The following is a 20,124-nucleotide window of genomic DNA, read 5'->3' as shown; positions in this document are numbered from 1 at the left end:
ATGTATAGTTAAATGTATATTTTTGACCTGACTTTTTGACCCTTATCTGGGCTATCGGGCTAAGTGCATTTTTTGAGCCAGTCCAGATTCAAGACCAGTTACTCTGCAACACTTCATTCTACTGACAAGCATTGCTGCATTTGATTGGACCAACAAACTTTTTAGAAAAAAGGAGAAAAAGAATCTGAAAGCCATCTTATCCTAAAATTCCAGCCCTTAAAAGATTCTCGTTCTCAAAGGAATCTAAAAATCGTTTTCCTCTCCTGGCTAGCTGTTGGCTAGATAAGTTTTGTTTGCAGGTTGTACAGTCTTTTCCATTTTATTGCATCTGGAAATAATTTTGCTCATGTGGACTGTTTGCTTTGCTTGCCTTTATTAGGAAACTTGCCAGGGTCTGATCTGACCGTTTCTTGCAAACAGCCAAGCACTTCGCTCTGGAATTCCCTGCTTTGCTCTGGTCCAGGCATCCATTATGGGCTTTCTTATTCTTTGTAGCAGAAACAGTTGAAACAGAATCTGGCTCACTTTAGCTATCGTGCAATATCACAGGGTTGTTCTCACCATAGATAAGACCCCACATTTAGGATCATAGAATTGTAGAGTTGGAAGGGACCCCAAGGGTTATCCAGCCTGTTTCATTGCATGCAACTTCACAGTATGCCAGGGAGCTGAGCATGCTCCACAGTGTTGGAGAGGGTGCACAGGAGCAATCATAACACTGGCTGCCTGCACCTCCCCATACCATAATGAGAGGAGGGCCTTGAGGGGATCACCAGAAACATCACCTCAAACATTCAGGAACCCACTAGAGTCCATAAGTCTCTGGGGGATGGAGTCAGCCATCCTTATAGGAGAAAGTTAGTACTTTTAGCCCAAACTTATGACCATGACAACTGGCTCATAGAAACCCTCTCTTTTTTCCAGACCCTCAACCTTGTCACCAGAGACAAAAAGCAAATCAAAGAGATGATCTGCACTATGGATTGGGCTGGTGACCACTTGAGACAGCTCCATGTTAAATCATGAACAATCCTTGTTCATAGCTCAGCATCCTGCAAACAGAATACCCCATTCTGCTCAAAACCAATTCAGCAAAAATAAGCACAAATACATGTGATCAATGTAATACACAACACCCTTAAAAAAAATCTGCTGGTTGGAACACCTAGAAACCTTGCAAGAAATCAGGGGAAATCAGCTAAAAAATTGACTCAAGCAGGAAATAATGTCTTCAGCTCAGCAAGGTTGACTGCAGTAGTAATTGCCTCTTTGGAAGCCTGGCAAGCATCCACCACCTCAAGAGGTTTAGGATTCAAGTTTACATTTTGGTGAGATTTGCTGTCCCAGACGTGTGTGTTTTTCTAATTAGCAAAGTGACTGGAGCTGTCCTTCTTCCTTATAAAGCAAAGGAGAGGAGGCTAGAGGAGGGTTGGACACTCTCCTACTTCCCGAATGTGGGGTGTCAGTCTCTTCCGATGAACTGAGAATGCATAAATAACTAGAGGCCTACATGGTTCTGGACTTTCAGTCCTAGAGAGCTATTCTCCTCCTATACATTCACCAGCGCAAGCCATCACTTTCTGCATCTGTCTAATCAGAACGAATAACACATCAATACGGGTGAATATCAAGAGGCTGGTTAGTTTGCATGGTTAGGTAAGGTAAATGTAAAGGACTCCTGGATGGTTAAGTCCAGTCAAAGGTGACTACAGTATGGGATTGTGGCGCTCATCTCACTTTCAGGCCGAGGCAGCCAGTGTTTGTTCTGGGTCATGTGGCACAACAAAACACTGACGGAAGCCAGAACACACGGAAACTCATCTCAAAGAGGTATTTCCGCTGTAAACTTCCTTTTTAGGAGCATTCAGGGGAAAGGGTAATTATAGTTTTGTCCCCATCCTCAGATTAAGGAGGAACAAAGTCTGATGCATTAGAAATCACTTGGTGGCCCCTACTGACTTACCTTAACTCTTCCCAGTTGTATTAGTAGACCTCAAAACACCCATATGCCTTTTTGGTCTGATTATCTTCCAAGATATTAAACTGAAAACATAGTTTTATATCTGTTTGTTATTATTTTGTTTTTGGATATAATTTTAAGCTAGCTCTTTTTGTGATCTTTGTATATAGGTTTTTGAAACTATTTTTTTGGAATTCAGACTGTATGTGAAATATGGTATATGATAGATTTTTTGTTGAAGTTAATGGATAGGGATTTTTTTTAATGGATAAAATTGATGATGATGATGATGATGATGATGAAGACTCTGAAAGCCAGGGCCACCACCATCTCCGGGCTGGTTCTAAGTAAGAAGGCAAGTGGATGGGGGCTAGCTCAGGGTAGACAGGGGTTGTTAGGGTAATGCTTCATTGACCCTATGGGAACATCATCCACTGATCTCCCCCTTTTACTATTTTAAAAGGAGAAGGCCATCAGTGCTACCTGGCTTATACATGCACTGTAAGGAAACCAACCTCATATAACCAGCATGCTTCAGTCTAATTAATGCACGAAAGGGTTAATAGAGTAAGCTGGCCTGCCAGGCATAGCCTATGTCACCTCCCTTATCCTTGGGAGGAAATGGGCAACCAAACCTTTTGTTGTGCTCAGTCTACTTATGAATTTGGTGCATGAGGAGCTTTGAGCTGCTCCCTCTAACCACATGGCTTTGGCCAGCCTCTTTTGTTTCAGACAAAAATGGAGTCTGAAACTAACATTTTAGGAACTTTTTACCATTTTTTAACCAAGCAGTTTTTTACTGCAACTTTTTCGGACTTCTGTATGGAAAAAGCACATGAATCTGACCTTCGAAGAGTTCTGTAAGTAAACCATTTTTTAACTTGCCAAATATGAGGCCTATCTTTGTGCTAGGGGCACTTTGGGGTTCACTGGAAAGGGCACAATGTAAAGTTTTTACAGCTTAAATTTCCACACTATGTTGCATGCTTTCCCATGTTAAATCTCTGCTGGGGTTCTCTCACCAAAGAGCCCCAAACATGGGTCTTGACTTGCAGGATTTCCAACATGCACAGTGAAGCTGATTGCATTGGCAGTAGCTTAGCGACCTCTTCATAACTTTTAATACCACTGAGCACACCACTGTTCTTACCGTTGGGCCGATGTGGTTGCCTCCATCTTGGATTTTTCCAAGACTAGCTTGCCCCAAACATCTGCACACAATCTCCTGTTTACCCCGCTCTGTGTTTCAGCTTCGCCCATGCCAGTCTCTGATGTCTTCATTTATGCAGTCTGTGCATGGGTTTTGTATTTTAAGTGTGCCCAGCCCATTTTTATGGTTTTCTGCTCTCGACATTCTTCCAGGCCATCTGTGTGAGGCCCAAGCCAGCTGGGAAAGGACGATGATGCATCTGGGTCAGTGCAAAGAACACTCTGTGGCCACAAGCATGTTAAGTGCACGGCCCCTCGGGGAATTGCAGCTCTTTTAATTTCCGTTCCAGCCTGAGCTCGCGCATGTCCGATGTCTCCAGCATGCGCTGCTAAGCAACTGTACACTATGCCTGAAGAAAGGTGTTGCAACAATCCTGCAGGAAGCCATGTGCAGCTTCTGTGAGTCCCAAATGGCAAAGAGAAGAGGCGGAAAAACCCTAACCTTGAATTTTAAACCCTGAGCAATGACGTTTCACTGGGAGGGGGTGGGAAACGTGCTAGAGTCCAGTAGATGGCAGCAGACGAGAAAGAATAGAATAGATCTTAAAGGACAACGTTGTGGGATAGCTTCTAAAAGGCCAGTCTCTGCATTGTTTTTGCAAGACTTGATCGGTGGTGTTCTGAGGCCCTCTGGTGGCAGACTGTCAGAACCGCAGGCATGCCCTTGAGACACAATTTTAATATTGCCATTTTACTCTTCTCTTAAATGCAGATTGAAATAAAAAAGTCTTCTGGAATAACTCCAGCCTGTCCTTGGAGTCCATAAGGAAACCGTCATACCAGAATTATGAAGCAGCTCTTCTGCAATCAACAGAGCATCTGCATAATGTGTGTGTTAGAGAGCAGCGGGCAGGAAAGTGTTAAAGGATTGGGGGAGGGATGAGTTAGCCACCAGATGTCCGGAGCCAATATGTAGGTCACCTATTTCCCTCTTGTGGGATCTGAATTGCTGTTCTGCATCCATGCATAAGTAAAGTCGCCTAATATGGCAGTAGTGAATCTGCTTCATTTCAGGAAATGTCAATATGAATTTCAAAAAGTGTACAGTACAAGCTTTCCATAGGTTGTTGTCTAAGAATAAGTTACTATGCTGTACTTGAGATGTCCCCTCTCCTGTTCAGCCATTCTTATCAAATCAATACTGTATCTACTGTATTGCAGAGAAAATTGTATTTGCATTTTTTAAAATAGAAATATGGAAAAAAACCCACTTTGTTCCTTCCAGATCCCTGCAATTTAGGTTTGAGAAAGTAGGAGCAAAATGTTTTACCTTTGTGAACTATGGGAGTATAAACCAATAAGGATTGCAAGAAGAGCAATAGCTCCTACTAACATGAATATTAATAGGGAATATGTGGTACTTATTTAACTTACAATCCTGTGATTGGAGCCTTAGGCAGATAAATATGTGCCTTTTTCAGCACATCCCCCAATACAAAACTAGATTATGAAGAGATGAAGAAGATGAAGAGTTGAAATAAAACGTACTGACAATCATCTGTGAGTGCTGTTGGTCCTTGTAGGAAATGGGATTTCACTATTCTTTACTGCAGACAATAGGGTCAGATTTATGTGTTTGGAGATGATAGCTGTAAACCAGCTTATCAAAAAGCTTATCAATCTATGCAAACCTGAGAGGCTTACTTCTGGTGAGACATGCATCGGATTGCACTGTTAGTTAAGTGATTAATTAGATTATTAATTAATAATATATTTTACGAAGGTACATGGGATTAATCAAGCAGCAGATTTTTTTAAAAAATATGTTCTTACAAATCCATGGGTGGGACTGACAGGTGCTTTCTTAAGACAGGCATACCCCCAACACTCTAACATAAGCATGAAGGTATTCTTTGCAGTAAAGGTTCTGGCTGGTAATCAAACACTCTCCCCAAAGAGTCTTATATGCTGCCTTCTTTCTAGACATTTCAGTGCAAATTGAAAGCCTTTTATTCCCCCCAAACCTTAAGGAATGTTAACATTTGAATCCACTGAATTTTAGATATTTTATATAAATATTATAAATCGCTTCAAGATGCTTCATGCGAAGCTATTTATAAATGAAATTATTATTATTAATATTTTTTTGATACTTTTAGTGATTTTTTTCCTGTGTTGCTTTATTTTGCTGCTGATATAATGCTGATTTTTTTACAATGGAGTTTGTTTACTTTTAAAAATTGTCCTGTGGTTATTATTGTACAGTATTTTATTTTATTTTTTGCTTTATGCCTGGAGAGCAGTTATTAGATGGTGTATAAATGTTGTAAATAAATGAATAAAATGTGGTAACCCCTAAATAATCTAAAAGCAGAGTGCACTAATATTTTATTTGTGTGAAAATGTATAAAACTCATTTATTGTCATGTTGACTGACAGCCCGAGACAAACAAACCTCACAGACTGATTAATTATATAAATAAAAACTTCAAACGATAAAAGCATGGCTTGGCTCCTGATCTTTTTGGGATTTGTGTGGTCAGTTTGAATTATCCTCAGGAGCATCCATATTGCTAAAGGAAAAAGAGCGGACCCCAGATATTTACCCTGTTGTGTGTCTACCTCCTGGCCTTAGAAATAAGAGGCTTCTGGTGAATAGAAATTCACCAAACACATTAATCAGACACATTGGGAAATCAGAGACAGGTTTTAATACTGAAACCTACACAGTCAAACCACTCCTTAGCCCTTATGGATAATTATCTGCTAGTGCAGTAGATTACAATTAATTAAGAACTTTTTATTGGAAGGGATCAGGTAATGGATTCATCAGAAATAACTGCATACCTGCAGAGACTATGTCTATGGATATTGATTTAGAAGTACTGTACTTCTTATGTTTAGTGGGTCTTACTCCCAAGTGGGATTGAAACCCACTGAATGGCTAATAGTAACAGCAGCCTCTTATATACAGCAATTTATGTTTTCAGAATGAGGATGACAAACAAAACAATCTTAGCATTTTTAAAGTGTATTTGCCATCTTGAGATGCCTGTTTTTATTATTGTTATTATTATCATTAAAACTACAATTAGATGCTTTTCACCAATGTTTTTCACCATTGCGCATAAAAATTATCCATGGGGACGGCCACTCTGCTAAGCCTTCAATGCCCAAGTAGTTTGATAAACAAACAGAATAGTGTTGTCCCCGCACTCATGGCTCTATCCCTCCCCTGCCCAATCTCTGGACAGATGGACTAGATATTAAGGTTTGGAAGCAGGGAGAGTGTTTTGGCTATACAGTATGTATAGTATATACAGTATGTATAGTATGTACAGTATGTATAGTATGTATGCTATACAGTATGTATACAGGCTCTATCCCTCCCCTGCCAATCTCTGGACAGGTGGACTAGATATTAAGGTTTGGAAGCAGGGAGAGTGTTTTGGCTATACAGTATGTACATGGCGAGAGGTTGTGCATTGTTTCTGTCTGAGCCAACAATAGCTTTGCTTCCAGGCAGCTAATAGGATCAGTGATGGAAATGAGATTAGGAAACTGATTTTGAACATTTTGTTTCATCTAAAGGGATTATGTTGTATGAGTCTTGGGGGGAAATCAACCGCCTTGTTCCTCTTAGAAGCAAAGCTATATTTGTATTTGGAATCTGCTTGCTGCTGCATCATCACCATGTGATTAATACTAATTTATCAGGTTCTTCTTTTATAATGATTGTCCTGGGATGTTTTCCACAACTACATCAAGGAACTGGTCAGGACATCCTTCTCAGGTTTTATGCATCATTTTAAGATGTTGATTTTCATGGGACTGAAATCCCACTGGGTTGTACTGCAATATATCCTTTAGCCCAGCCACAAATCCAGTTTAGATAGCAGGATCCAGTTTACAGAACAGTAAGGAGTAATGCTTTTTTAAAAAAAGAAAAAGATTTAGTAGACCTTATTTATAGCTGTGATCTGCAAAGCATTCATGTATTTCTCACCTTTCTGATGAACCTTTAGCAGCGAGAGGCTGAAGATTATTAGAATTCAAAAAAACTGTAGTGAACTGGAGAAAGATGCTACTTGGCATTACTGAAACATGTCTGAAGCACATGTAATAAAAGGCCCATTTAGTTATCCTTCTAAAGAAACATTGATGACAATACAGTGGTACCTGGGTTTAAGAACAGCTTAGTTTAGGAACAACTTGGATTAAGAACGCTGCAAACCCGGAAGTAGGTGTTTTGGTTTGTGAACTTTGCCTTGGAATAATAACATGTTTTGCTTTCTGTTGAATGTGTTCCATTTGTAAATTGAGTCCCACGCTGCTATGGGAAAGCACGCCTTGGTTTAAGACCGGTTTGGTTTAAAAAATGGACTTCCGAATCGGATTAAGTTCGTAAACCAAGGTACCACTGTACACATATTCCTGGGATGCATTTATCCAAATAGGATATCTTGAGCTGCTTTTCCAGTTGTCTCTTTTGAACAGGAAAAATCAGCAACTGTTTGTGGTTGAGTTTTAGCATATGTCATCTCTTGTATAAATCCTTTCTGCATTTAGGTTTGCTTCTGTTATGCAAGTCACTGAGTAGATGCTGTAATTAAAACTGAAATAATTAATATTGGACTTATGTAACAAGGGATGGAGGAATAAAAGTGACCGGTACAGACTCTTAGTAAGCTTGCCATGGTTACTGGCATAGCTGCCCAGATTGAAACCACAAGGGAAGGGAAGGGAGGGAAGGGAAGGGAAGGGAAGGTGTGCAGTACAGTATGTGACAACAGTGTCAACTTTTACGCAAGGATTTGTCCAGCCTTGTGAGTTAGCTGTCACGTGCTGGACACAATTGCAGGACACATTGCTGCCATGCATTAGTTAGGAATGAGGCTGTTCCTCAAAACTATGCAGGTTCCAGACACACTGATTTCAAGTGTGTGTTTCCCTTATAAAACAAAACTTTAAACCCGGTCCCTGTTCAAATCTTGGCCTCTTTGTGGATACTCTTTGTGGATCCAGGAGGCAGACATTTACAGGGCAACCTTATATATGCTTTAGAAGTAAGATGTATAGTACAGTATTGGTTTCGGTGGGACTTAACTGCCAGGTGCCATAGGGTTGTCTGTAGCCTCAGAAACTTATATTTTGTTTGGAAAGGTCAGTATTGCCTATTTTGTAGGATAGCTAACATATTTTACTGCTTAAAAAAGAGAGGACATCGTGTGCATTAACAATCATGGGCAGCCGCACACGTTACGAGCTCCTCAAAATAAGGAGCACTAACTTTTAATTGTGTTTTCCATCAGCACTACGACCACCTTTCCTTCGCTCTTCCTAACCCTACCCTGGAAATAGCCGACGTGAGAGGTTTTGGGGGGAGAGGGGTCGATTTTTGGACTTTAGCAGATGCATGTAACGGTGAGCCTCACCTGTTAAAAATTACGTTCGGGCTTCAGTGTTACACAACCCCTGAAGGGAAGATCTGCTGCGAGACAATGTTAGCGAGGGGAAAAAGGGATGCCACAATTACAGTTAAGGATTTGTAAAGCATGTGCGTTATAAGGGGGAAATAACTAAGAAAAAATTGGAGAATGCGGGCATCGATCCCGCTACCTCTCGCATGCTAAGCGAGCGCTCTACCATTTGAGCTAATTCCCCAGGCTTGTGAGCGGGTTACGCCTGATTTACAAGTAGTGCCTTTCGTAAGCCTCGTTCCGCTTCAACTCCGCCCCATCCTGTTAAAGAAGCCGCTGTTGTCAGGCAGTTTGATATCTTTAATTACACAAAGAGGGCGTGGTTTCTCACGCCGCCCAATAGTGAAGGGTATTCGCAACTAGTCATTTGTTTGCCCTCGTTCATTCTCATTGGTCCGAGCTCTTCAGCAAGCGATTGGCTGCCATTGGTTTATTTTTAAATAGGAGCGGAGGTTTTAGTTGGACAACATGAACGTCTTTCAAAGTGACGTCAGTTGGTTGCTAAGGCGTAGAGGTGGGAAGTTAGAGGCGCCCGTCTGGAAACGCTGATTGGGCGAAACAAAGCCCTGACCCCGGCCTTTATCCCCTTTATTGCCCAATGGTGAGGTATCTTGGCGTGTGATCGACGACACGTTGGAACCAGTAGGAAACAGAGGCTTTTGCCATTGTCCAATAGAAGAGGTGATTGATGAGGAAAGGTGTGAGCCTTAGAGGGTTGATTGGCAGGAATGGGGGGGATGGGGACAGAGGAGGACTCGAAGGAGCTGATTTGTCCGCCATCTTGAAGAGTCGGTGATGGTGGCGAGCAGTACTTTTCCCGCCTGAGCGGGGGGGTCCGCCAGGAGGGGGGGTAAGAGGCGCGCTTGAGGGGGTGGGGGGGTTGTGCGTTGGGCCCATTTCAGCGCCTCGAGTTAATTGTTCTTCACGAGGCTCGAGGACAGTAAAGGCGGGATGGGGGGGGGTCGTTCCTTCTTCCCTTTGAGGGATCGGGTGGGGGCCGGGGAGGCCTAGGAACCGCTTGAGTGGGAGAAAGTCCTCCCCTCCCCCCACCGCTTAGTCGCCCCTGTGAGCCGCCCACCGCCTCTCTTTCCCGGCTTGGATCCTATAGGGAAGTGGGATGAGGCCTTCCTTTCTCCGTCTTTCTCACCCTTCACCTCCCAGCAGCGGCCTAAGCGCCTCGGTTTGTTTTGCTTCCTGAGATTTGCCCCCCTCCCCCGCAGTCCCCCAATTCTGCGTCGCAGCGGCCTGCGTCTCTTCCCCTCCCGCCTCCCTCATTCTACCATGTGAGGAGGGGTGGAGACGAAGGGAGTACCCGAAGCCGTTTCTTCTCCTGAAGGCCGTGGGGGTGTCGTTGGTTGCTGCCGCCGCCGCCTTCTGCGAAGGAGTGAGCGGATATTGGGGACCCCCTGCCCGCACCCCACGTCCTCCCATTCCCTCGGTCTTTTCCCACATGGGGAGACTCTGGGCTGGTGTGCGAACTCTTCTGGGCTTCTTTTGAGGGGTGGGGGGAGTGTAAAAATTCCCATTTATATCCTCTCCCGTCTTTCCTACAAAAAGAAAGGGGGGAAATAGTTGTACTGTAGAAGGATGACCTCTTCCTCGTAAACAACCTTTGGACTCGCTTCCTTGGCTGAGCGAAGATGTGAAATGAACCTTTGCTTAAAGGGTAGCAAGAAGGTCTTGTGCGTTTGGCTTCTGGGATGTGAACTTGGGTGGTGGGAGCTTGTTTGTGGTTTCCTGCAGGAGCTGCTGTAATATGACTGTATTAATAGAGCGGGATACGAGCATCCTGCTTCAGGCAAACAGTTTGGGCGGGATTTAAAGTTTTTATCCCGCACAAATAAAGCACGTTCTAGGTTGTTAGATACTTCCTCTGCTTCGATGCTTCCTTTTTCCTGGCCGGGACAAAGTTAGAGGGAAAGTGTTGACGTCAATTGGCTGCTTTTTCAAGCAATACTTATTTTTAGATTGAAAAACTTAGTAGAAACAACTACTTCCTGCAACAATCCTTGATTTAAAATCGAGGAGAGTTCTTTATTTACCCTTGCATTCTAATAGATATTGCAACATTTTTCCTACTAGAACTGGCAGTTTCATTTTAAACTACAGTACAGTACTTGTGTTAGTAACATTGTGCAATGTTTGTGATAATGCTGTCTTGTGGAATCTATGAGTTTAATTAGTAATACTAACATCTGAACTCCACTAATTTTTGAACTTTTGCTAGTGGGGCAATTGATCAGCCCAATCGGTATCCTTCATTATTTTGATGGTTTCCATGGGGAAGATATTGAGGGGAAAAGTCTTGCTGACAACATCAGTGGGGTAAAAGGAGGATAAGAGACTAGGTAGAACGATACTTGAATAATGAATAATTGCTCAAAAGATAAAATGGTTACTACTAAAAAAAATTAAAAAATGTTTGGAGTGCTCAGATACCTATGCTTTAGTATCTAATTCAGCATGTACTTCCAGCCAGATTAGGGTCTGGAAGGATTGTTTTCCATATTGACTGATGACTGTTTTTTTTGCCATATTTTCTCTTGTATCGTGCTATCTTTATTGGCTTGAGCCATCTGTAAACACAGCCTTTCCTACTATAGGCACTCAAGAAATGGTGCAGCTTTCTTGATGTGCTGTGCATTAGCTTTCTGGATTTGAATTCTTTAGTTCTGTTTCCACAGATGGTACTTGCAGTGGTTCTTTCACCTCTCGCCTCTAAGTAGAATGGAGGAAAACCTACAGTAGCTAGCTAGAGCATACAATGCATTTTAAATAGAATACTTTACCATTTCCACTATCAATCTATTTTATTTTCATCCTGCTTTTCATACATATCTCAAAGTGACATTAAGACCTGCACGTGTTATATTCCAGGCTAAAATAAGTTGTAGCATCAGTTGTGGAAAAGGCCTTTTACATAGATTAGATGAGCATAAAGTTCTTCCAACTTTTGATTATTTGAGTATTGAAGAATTTGAAGGGAAATATGAAAACCTTTAAATAATTATTTAATTTAAAACTTCTCTGTTGGAGATACATTGTTCTTATTGTCAAGGCTTAAATAGGATGGAAATATCACTAGATAAACACCATTTCTTGCATGTCTTAGGAGACAGAGGATGAAGGCATTTTTTCACTTTTCACAACTAAGGCTGCAATCCTATACCCACAAATTTGGGAATAAGCCCCATTGAACTCAAATGAATATTACATTAGAGTAGATAGGTATAAAGGTAAATGGACCCTTGACCATTAGGTCCAGTCACGAACAACTCAGGGGTTGCGGCGCTCATCTCACTTTACTGGCCAAGGGAGCCGGCGTACAGCTTCCGGGTCATCTGGCCAGCATGACTAAGCCACTTCTGGCGAACCAGAGCAGCGCACGGAAATGCCATTTACCTTCCCGCTGGAGCGGTACCTATTTATCTACTTGCACTTTGATGTGCTTCGAACTGCTAGGTTGGCAGGAGCTGGGACCGAGCAAAACTGCCAATCTTGGTAAGCCCTAGGCTCTGTGGTTTAGACCACAGCACCACCAGTGTCCCTTATAGATAGGTACAGTATAGGATTGCACTATTTACTTGAGCAAGAATCCAAGAGTCAGTTCTAAATTTAATGTATATTCTAGCCAGCATAGGTCAAATGCTATTATTCTGGAAGTGGGATAAGTGAAAAGATTTTCATATATGACGCTGAAACCGTTCTGGAAATTGAGTTACAAAATGCTTTGTGCTCCCAATCCTGGATAGAAGACATACCTAAGCCCAATGAAATCAGCTAATGTTAAAGCTGATTCAGTCCTATGTAGGGTGTAAAATACTTTTGAAAATTAATGGAGCTTTGCTTCTGCAATACAGTAGTAGGTTAATGAAACTAACCTTTGCTCTTAGTCCCAAAACAGACCAGATATTAGAGATTTGTGGTCAAAACTTTCATTTTCTCTTGGAAGTAGCCATGAGGGCTCTGGGGGATTTTTGAACCTTCTCCATATGCTTTTTTCCTGGGGGTAATCTCTGCCCACCTTTCAGCTGCTACTCACACAAGTGGAGAAAATTCACAGGTATGCTTACAGCTTCTCATACTGGGTCAAATAGCAGACGTGTTTTGGCTGGGAGAGGCATGATTTGCATTTGCAAAATGGCATACAGGAAAGAGTTTAAGTCCCTCTGTGCTGTGGTCTTGATGCTGTATGGGAGCCTCTGGGCATATTCAAAAGAGATCTGAGGCAATGGGAGATGGATCAAAAATCTCAAGCATTTCATTTAGTATCACTCTTAATTTACTGTAAAACATAAAGCCTAGCTTTTGACCTTGTCATTAAGATTGAATTTGAGATTGGGGTTTACTTACGTTTGATCTAAAGATGCATATTAGATCTAACACGAAATGCATATTAGATGCACACGAAAGCTCATACCAAAATAAAAACTTAGTTGGTCTTTAAGGTGCTACTGAAGGAATTTTTTTATTTTGTTTCGACTCAGACCAACATGGCTACCTACCTGTAACTAGATCTAACAGTGTTGGATTTTTGAGCATGAAAAGGTGATACTGGATAATGTTTAAAAGGCGATGTGGAATTATGATTACGTGAATGATTTTGTAGGTTCAGATTGATCGCTTTAGTGAAGTGCATCACAAGGACAAAGTTAATCAATTTATTGGTAAAAGATCAAGTTGGCTTACATAAATGCAGCCAAAATGCAGATTAAACCAGTAATACCAGTCTCCACTGTAAATATATGAACTAGAGCAACTGGTGGGGTATATGAGGTATTAGGGGCAGTTTGAGTGTATGAGGTGTTAGGGGAGGGATATTACCTCTTGGGGACAAGTTGTGCTCCTTCTGGGGCAGCTTGCCCACCTTTGGTCCCCACCATGCACTTAGCTCTTACCTCTGGCTCCTAGAAGCTGTCAGCAGGCAACAGCAAGCGGACACAAATGAAATGGCTTCAACTGGCTGGCCAAACTGGGCAAGGGTAGCTGATGGGTCTCAAACCTTTAGTCAGTTAGAGACTACCCTTGCGTGCAAAGACAAGCTCTGGTGGATTGAGCAGACAAGACCAAAAGTGGGTCCAATAGTCAAGAAGCCAATTTCTGCATGTGCTGTAGAGGGAAGTGAGGGGCAGATTGGGCACGTCAACCTGGGAAGGTAGCCTACCTAGGAGAAGGGAAACTCCTATCCTAAACCTCTGCTGCCTTGTGGAATACCTTTGGGAGAAGAAAAGGCTACTCAAAACCATACACACATCCAGAGTGGAGTCCCTAAGAAGGTTGCATGGCGCCTTGTGTGTCTCCTCCTGGCAACTGCTGCAGCCAAGCTGACGCCAATGTATTGCTCTGCTTTCTTTTGGACCACGTCAGTGAGGCTGAGAGGAGGGTCTTGTCTAGGCAGCCCAGGACCTCAATACACCCTGCTAGGCTTGTGCCCAGGGAGGTGACTTTGGTGCTACTCGGGCAGCAGTTTGGCTTAGCCACGGGGGGGGGGCACACTCTGTTGTCTCTTGAGGCAGACTGGTGCCAACAGAGCAACTGGTTTGTATAAAGAATTCAGAATAGCAGTTTGTTCTGGATTAATTCTTGAATATAAGACTTATATCTCTGTGTGTAATTCCTTTGCATTTCCACATGCTGATAAGAACTTTGAATACTGTTGTGTAGCCTAAGTGCTAGTAGGTCATGCCTAAGTGATGGGTTAGGAACAACATTCTCCCAAGTGAGAAACGTTATAATTGTTAATGCTGCTTTACATTTTTTTAGACTTGAAATGCTGGGGAAAGTTGCAAAAAAGAAAAAAGAAATAGGTATGCATCTCTGAAGGTGAACAATGAAAGTGGCCAAGTTGGCTAATGATACCAAATGATTAAAAGTTGTAAAAACAAAAAGTGGTTAGGAGACATTCCAAAGGGATCTCCAGACTGAGTGATAGGGTGTTAAAATGGCAAATGAAATTCAATGAAAGCAAGTATGTGAAGTGATTCATGTTTTATAATGGTGACTGAATTGGTGGTGACTGACCTTGGGCTAGTTCTGGACAACTTGAGGTGATATGAAAAGTGCAGGTTCCCTGTTTGGGATCATTAGAAAAGGTTTGAAAATAAAACTGCTAGTACAGTGCCATTATACAATTCCATATAATGAACTTTGAGGATTCTGTAGAGTGCTGGTTGTTGTACCTCAAAAAGAGGCAATTGTAGAGCTGGAATTTTTTTTAGAGAAGGTCAATCAAAATGATCAATGGGCTGGAGCAGCTCTTCTGTGAGGAAAGATTACAATGTTTGGGGCTTTTTAGTTTACAGAAAAATGCAAGAAAGAGGGGGGACATGAGAGAGGTGTATAAGATTATGAATGATGTAATAAAGATAAGTTTTTCTTCCTCATACTACTTTTTCTCCAAAAATAAGACGTACCATAAAATAAGCTGTAGCAGGATTTCTAAGCATTTGCGCAATATAAGCCATACCCCGAAAATAAGACATAGTGATAGGCGCAGCTCTGGAGGCCGCCAAGGAATAAGCTAGGCTGGACATGTAATTAAAAAATAAGACATCCCCTGAAAATAAGACACCGTCTTATATTTACTTTTCCAAAAAAAAAAAAAACACGGTGTCTTATTTTCTTAGAAACACGGTAGAACCGGTGGCCATCCAATAAAGCTGCATGTTGGAAGATTTAGGACAGACAAAAGAAAGTACCTCTTCAGCTAGCATATAGTTAATCTATGGAATAAAGTCTCCAGTTTGGATGACTTTAAAAGAGGTTTAATTCATTGAGAAGGAGGTATTCAATGGCTACTGTATATTCCTGCGTATAAGACTACTTTTTAACCCAGGAAAATCTTCTCAGAAGTCGGGGGGTCGTCTTATACGCCGGGTCGTATTTCTTATATGGCGAGTATATCCCAAACTCTATATTTTAACTGGAAACGTTGGAGGTCGTCTTATACGCCGGAATACTGTATACGGCTCGCCATGATGGCTATGTGCTGTGTCCATTGTCTGTATGCCTCTGAATACCAGTTGGTGGGAATCACAAGTAGGTGTTATCCTCAGGTCTGGCTTGCAGGCTTCCCATAGGCATCTGGTTTCCCACTGAAACAATATTGCAGGAAACAAACCTGGGGGTACTGTGTGCCTAAATAGTCTGCTCTTGATTATTTAGTGAACTTCAGAGCCCTATGTTTCCACTAGAAAACCACCATGCTTGAAATTGATCTAAAATATTTGTACACTACCTGTCCTAGTGGACTAACTATTTGTAGAACATAGCTTAATTGGTAGAGCATGAGACTTAATCTCAGGATTGTGGGTTCAAGCCCCATGTTAGGTTAAAGTTTCCGGCATTGCAGAGGGTTGAACTAGATGATCCTTCCAACTCTACAATTCCATGATACTATTTTTGTTTTGATGTTATAGTGAAGGTGCTCTTTCTGGTAGCAATTTCATGATCTTCTATCTTACAGCAATGGTGCTGTAGACATCTGCTCAACCTAAACTATAATAAAATAGCAATACCTTTGGGTAGATAGGGGAGACCATGGCTTCATTTGCAGTTAAACCTAGGAATATATATTTGAGGGGGGAAATGTTTCAGTTTACCCAGGTTTGGGTTCCTTTGGAGGGAGGTAGCACTGGATGTCTATGGAGTTTTTGTAGTAGTTTAATTTGTTTTATTTAAAAATAAACCAGTCGAACATATTTGGAAGGAAATAGTTTGTGGACATTATATCTCCCAAGAAAACCACCCTTAAACCCCCAGATGTTTTTAGCTTACTGATCTCATTCTGCTACCTATGTGGCTCTGGCTCTCTGTTTCCCAAAGCTGTTCAGCTAGTGCTCTCAGGTGCTGCATCCCTTCATTTGGACATATCTATCAGGGAAGGATAAAAATAAACAACTATAAAAGTTTTAAAAATTCTGGGTCTCGAGTGTGGCAGCACCTACGCTTTGGAACCCCTGTTGTACAGTGGTACCTCGACTTACGAAGACGATCCGTTCCGCGGCCGTCTTCGTAAGTCGAAGTCTTTAGTTGTCGAAGCGCTGCTTCTGTGCATGTGTGAAGCGCGATTTTGCGCTTCTGCGCATGTGCCGACCGCGCGCGCCGCTTTGCGCAGGCGCAGAACGAAAAGACTTCCAGGGTTGTCGACTTCGGAAGTCGAAACCTTCGGAAGTCAAATCGTTCAGTTGTCGAGGTACCACTGTACAGTACTGTATTTCAGACTCAAATCTTCTCTATCGTCTTTTGTGCCTGTTGAAAATGTTACTTTTTCAACAGGCTTTAAAGTAGAGATTTTATTCAATCTCAGTTGGTATTTGTATTGATTTTATACAGTATATATGTTCTAAAATGTGTGTGTATATATATCTGTGTGTGTGTTTGTGTGTGTGTGTATTCTACATATGTTTGTAAACTATTCAGAAAAGAAATTATTTCTCTCCGCCAAACCCTTTGATTCCTGATGCCATGAAGGAGCACTATTCTACTCAGTACCTACTGGCCTTTGATTCTGGAAAAGTTTAGGCACTGAAGAACTAGTAATCATTCCTGAGGGTCTTTTGAAAAATTGAAATGCAAATGTTGTGGGCTGCAGATCAGAGCAATAATGGAGAGTTGCTTTTTTCAAAACAACTTTTACCCACCTGTCTACTTCCTCTACTCTGATTACATTTGTTGCCCCAAAACTGTACTGGATTTCAGTTCTCAAACAGCTTTTGTTGGGATTGATCCTGACTCATGGATACCTAGTTTGGCTCTTGATCTTTGAGGAAATTCTCTTATTTGGTTATGTTTCCATGTGTACAGGGAATGCTGAACAGAAACCCTTAATTTCACAAATATTCCTCTTGTTCCCTAAAGTGTGTGATTAGGTCTTCTGACCGGAGGTTTATAAATTATGTTTCTACACAGCATCAAGGCTTTATTTAGTTCCAGATCATAACCAATTAGCATTCATTCTCATTCAGGAAATATATGGATCATATTATTGGAAACTTGTTTTTTATCTCCAGCAAAAAAGACTGCTTTGAAACATTCTATCTTTATCTAGTAAAAGTGATTATTCAACAGTCTTTTGCGTTGATATTTCATTTGAAGATTCATTATCCTATTTGCTGCCTAAATTGAAAGTGGTTATTAGTATCTGAGAGCACTCAGCAGAAGCAACATTTCCATTATAAATGTAAACTCACTGAACCCACACAATTCTGGGAATTACAGCTTTGTAAATATGTGTTTTGGCTCTCATTTCCTTAGATAATATAGTACCCATTTATTAAATAAGGAAATTGTATGGTTTGGTTAGTATACTGACCCAGGTGGCGCTGTGGTTAAACCACTGAGCCTAGGGCTTGCTGATCAGAAGGTAGGCGGTTCGAATCCCTGTGACGGGGTGAGCTCCCGTTGCTTGGTCCCAGCTTCTGCCAACCTAGCTGTTCGAAAGCACGTCAAAATGCAAGTAGATAAATAGGAACCGCTACAGCGGGAAGGTAAACGGCGTTTCCATGTGCTGCTCTGGTTTGCCAGAAGCGGCTTTGTCATGCTGGCCACATGACCTGGAAGCTATACGCCGGCTCCCTCGGCCAATAATGCGAGATGAGCGCGCAACCCCAGAGTCGGTCACGACTGGACCTAATGGTCAGGGGTCCCTTTACCTTTACCTTTACTGTCCCATGTAAATCAGTATTGAAACACAGACTATGGAGGGCTAATAGTAATAAACTAGTGCAGTTGTTCTGGTGATTATAATGCTCAGGATCAAAAGGAGTACTTGGGGTATGCTTGGGCATACCTGATGTTCTCTGTTTACCCTATGAGTGGACACCCCATACCACATCATAAACTGCTTCTGAAAGGCTCCTTGCTTCAAAAGTGGTTTTCCATGTATGCTGCTGTTCAAGAACTACCACCCAACACAGTCCCTTTGGTTAAACAATGATTGAGGTGTCCAGTTGTTTTGATCCTGGCCACCATTCATATTGATTATTTTAATACCACATGATGTACAAAAGCATATGTTATAGTAGTTCTGAATTTCTATCCCTTTTAGAATTCAAAGACTTAGAACCAGTGTTCAAAACTCCCATTGTCCTAGGACACGGGTGTCAAACACAAGGCCCGGGGGCCAAATCCGGCCCGCCAGACCTCGTCATGTGGCCCGCCGAGCGCCCCAGCCAGCGGGACCCAGCCGACAAAGCGCCGACAAACAGCTGGGGCCTGAGGGGGGGTAGAAAGGCGGCCGGAGCAGCGCTGCGTGGAGCGCCCTGAGCCACAGCAGGAGAAGGAGGAGGCAGCTTGCCAGGTCAGCGCCCAGCAGCGCCGCACGGAGAGTCCCGAGCCTCTGCGACGCAGCAGTGCTCTGTAGCACTTTGAATCCTCCTCCTCCTGCCACGGCTCGGTGCTTGGAAACGGCTGCTGCTGCTGCTGCTGAAGCACAGACAAAGCACCCAGCAGCGCCGCGTGGAGGAGGAGGATTCAAAGTGCTACAGAGCACTGCTGCGTCCCAGAGGCTCAGGACTCTCCGTACGGCGCTGCCGGGCACCGACCCGGCAAGCCGCCTCCTCCTCTTGCCTCACCTCCACCTCCTCCTCCTCCTGCCGCGGCTCAGCCTCATGAATGTGAGCTCAGCAGCGGCTCAGCCTCATGAACGTGCAACTCTGAGGCTTTACGCACGTCTCCTAAAGCGGACACCTGCTGCCTCACGCTGCACGGGAAATGCTTTTTGCCCCTGGGTCCCTTCGCGCTCTTTTCTGGCGCTGAATCAAGGTGGCGACCCCCCCTTCCCTTCCTTCCTTCCTTCCTCTCTCTCGTTCTTATTCTTTCTTTCCCTCTCTACTTCCTTCCTTCTTTCTCCCTTTCCGTCTTCTCTCCCTCTTTCTTTTTCTTTCCTTCTTTATTCCCTTCCTTCTTTCCTACTCTTCTTTCTCTCCCCTCTTTCCTTCCTCTCTCCCTCCTGCTCCCTCTTTTCTTTCTTCCTTCCTTTCTTCCTTCCGTCCTTCCCATCTTTCTTCCTCTCCCTCATTCTTATTCTTTCTTTCCCTCTCTACTTCCTTCCTTCTTTCTCCCTTTCCGTCTTCTCTCCCTCTTTCTTTTTCCTTCCTTCTTTATTCCCTTCCTTCTTTCCTACTCTTCTTTCTCTCCCCTCTTTCTTTCCTTCCTCTCTCCCTCCCACTCCCTCTTTTCATTCTTCCTTCCTTCCTTCCGTCCTTCCCATCTTTCATCCTCTCCCTCATTCTTATTATTTCTTTCCCTCTCTACTTCCTTCCTTCTTTCTCCCTTTCTGTCTTCCTCTTTCTTTTTCTTTCCTTCTTTATTCCCTCCCTTCTTTCCTACTCTTCTTTCTCTCCCCTCTTTTCTTCCTTCCTTCCTCCCCTCCCCTCCCCTCCCTCTCCCTCTCCTCAGAAACATAGGATGCTGCTTTATACTTCTGGCCCTTAAACCCTGGAACCAGGAGAGCAGCTCCAGTGAGTCAACCTCAGCCAGTCCCTTTGGTGAAGGGTGGTGGCTCACTGGCAGAACATCTGTCCTGCATGCAGA

General features: G+C 42.7%; 1 protein-coding gene and 1 non-coding gene across 15 annotated transcripts in view; one reads left to right on the top strand and one right to left on the bottom strand.

Annotated features, from left to right (window-relative positions):
• Nucleotides 1-8,700: 8,700 nt before the first annotated feature.
• On the bottom strand, nucleotides 8,701-8,773 carry TRNAA-AGC (transfer RNA alanine (anticodon AGC)). Its single transcript has one exon. It is a non-coding gene; the product is annotated as a tRNA-Ala (tRNA).
• Nucleotides 8,774-9,334: 561 nt separating this feature from the next.
• PPP6R3 (protein phosphatase 6 regulatory subunit 3) overlaps nucleotides 9,335-20,124 on the top strand; it is a 71,039-nt gene continuing 60,249 nt past the window's right edge. For 13 of the 14 annotated variants that reach the window (XM_088665624.1, XM_088665611.1, XM_088665645.1 and 10 more), the window contains exon 1: nucleotides 9,335-9,439. The gene's annotated coding sequence lies outside the window, so the exon portion shown is untranslated. Of the gene's footprint in view, nucleotides 9,440-14,351; nucleotides 14,397-20,124 lie in introns of those variants that run through there. The other variant, XM_088665594.1, reaches the window with a different exon arrangement.

Source organism: Zootoca vivipara, chromosome 1 (assembly GCF_965207765.1).
Source record: "Zootoca vivipara chromosome 1, rZooViv2.hap1.1, whole genome shotgun sequence".
Classification (NCBI taxonomy): domain Eukaryota; kingdom Metazoa; phylum Chordata; class Lepidosauria; order Squamata; family Lacertidae; genus Zootoca; species Zootoca vivipara.
The sequence above is the reverse complement of the archived record's forward strand: the minus strand, read 5'-3'. Positions and strand labels throughout refer to the sequence as shown.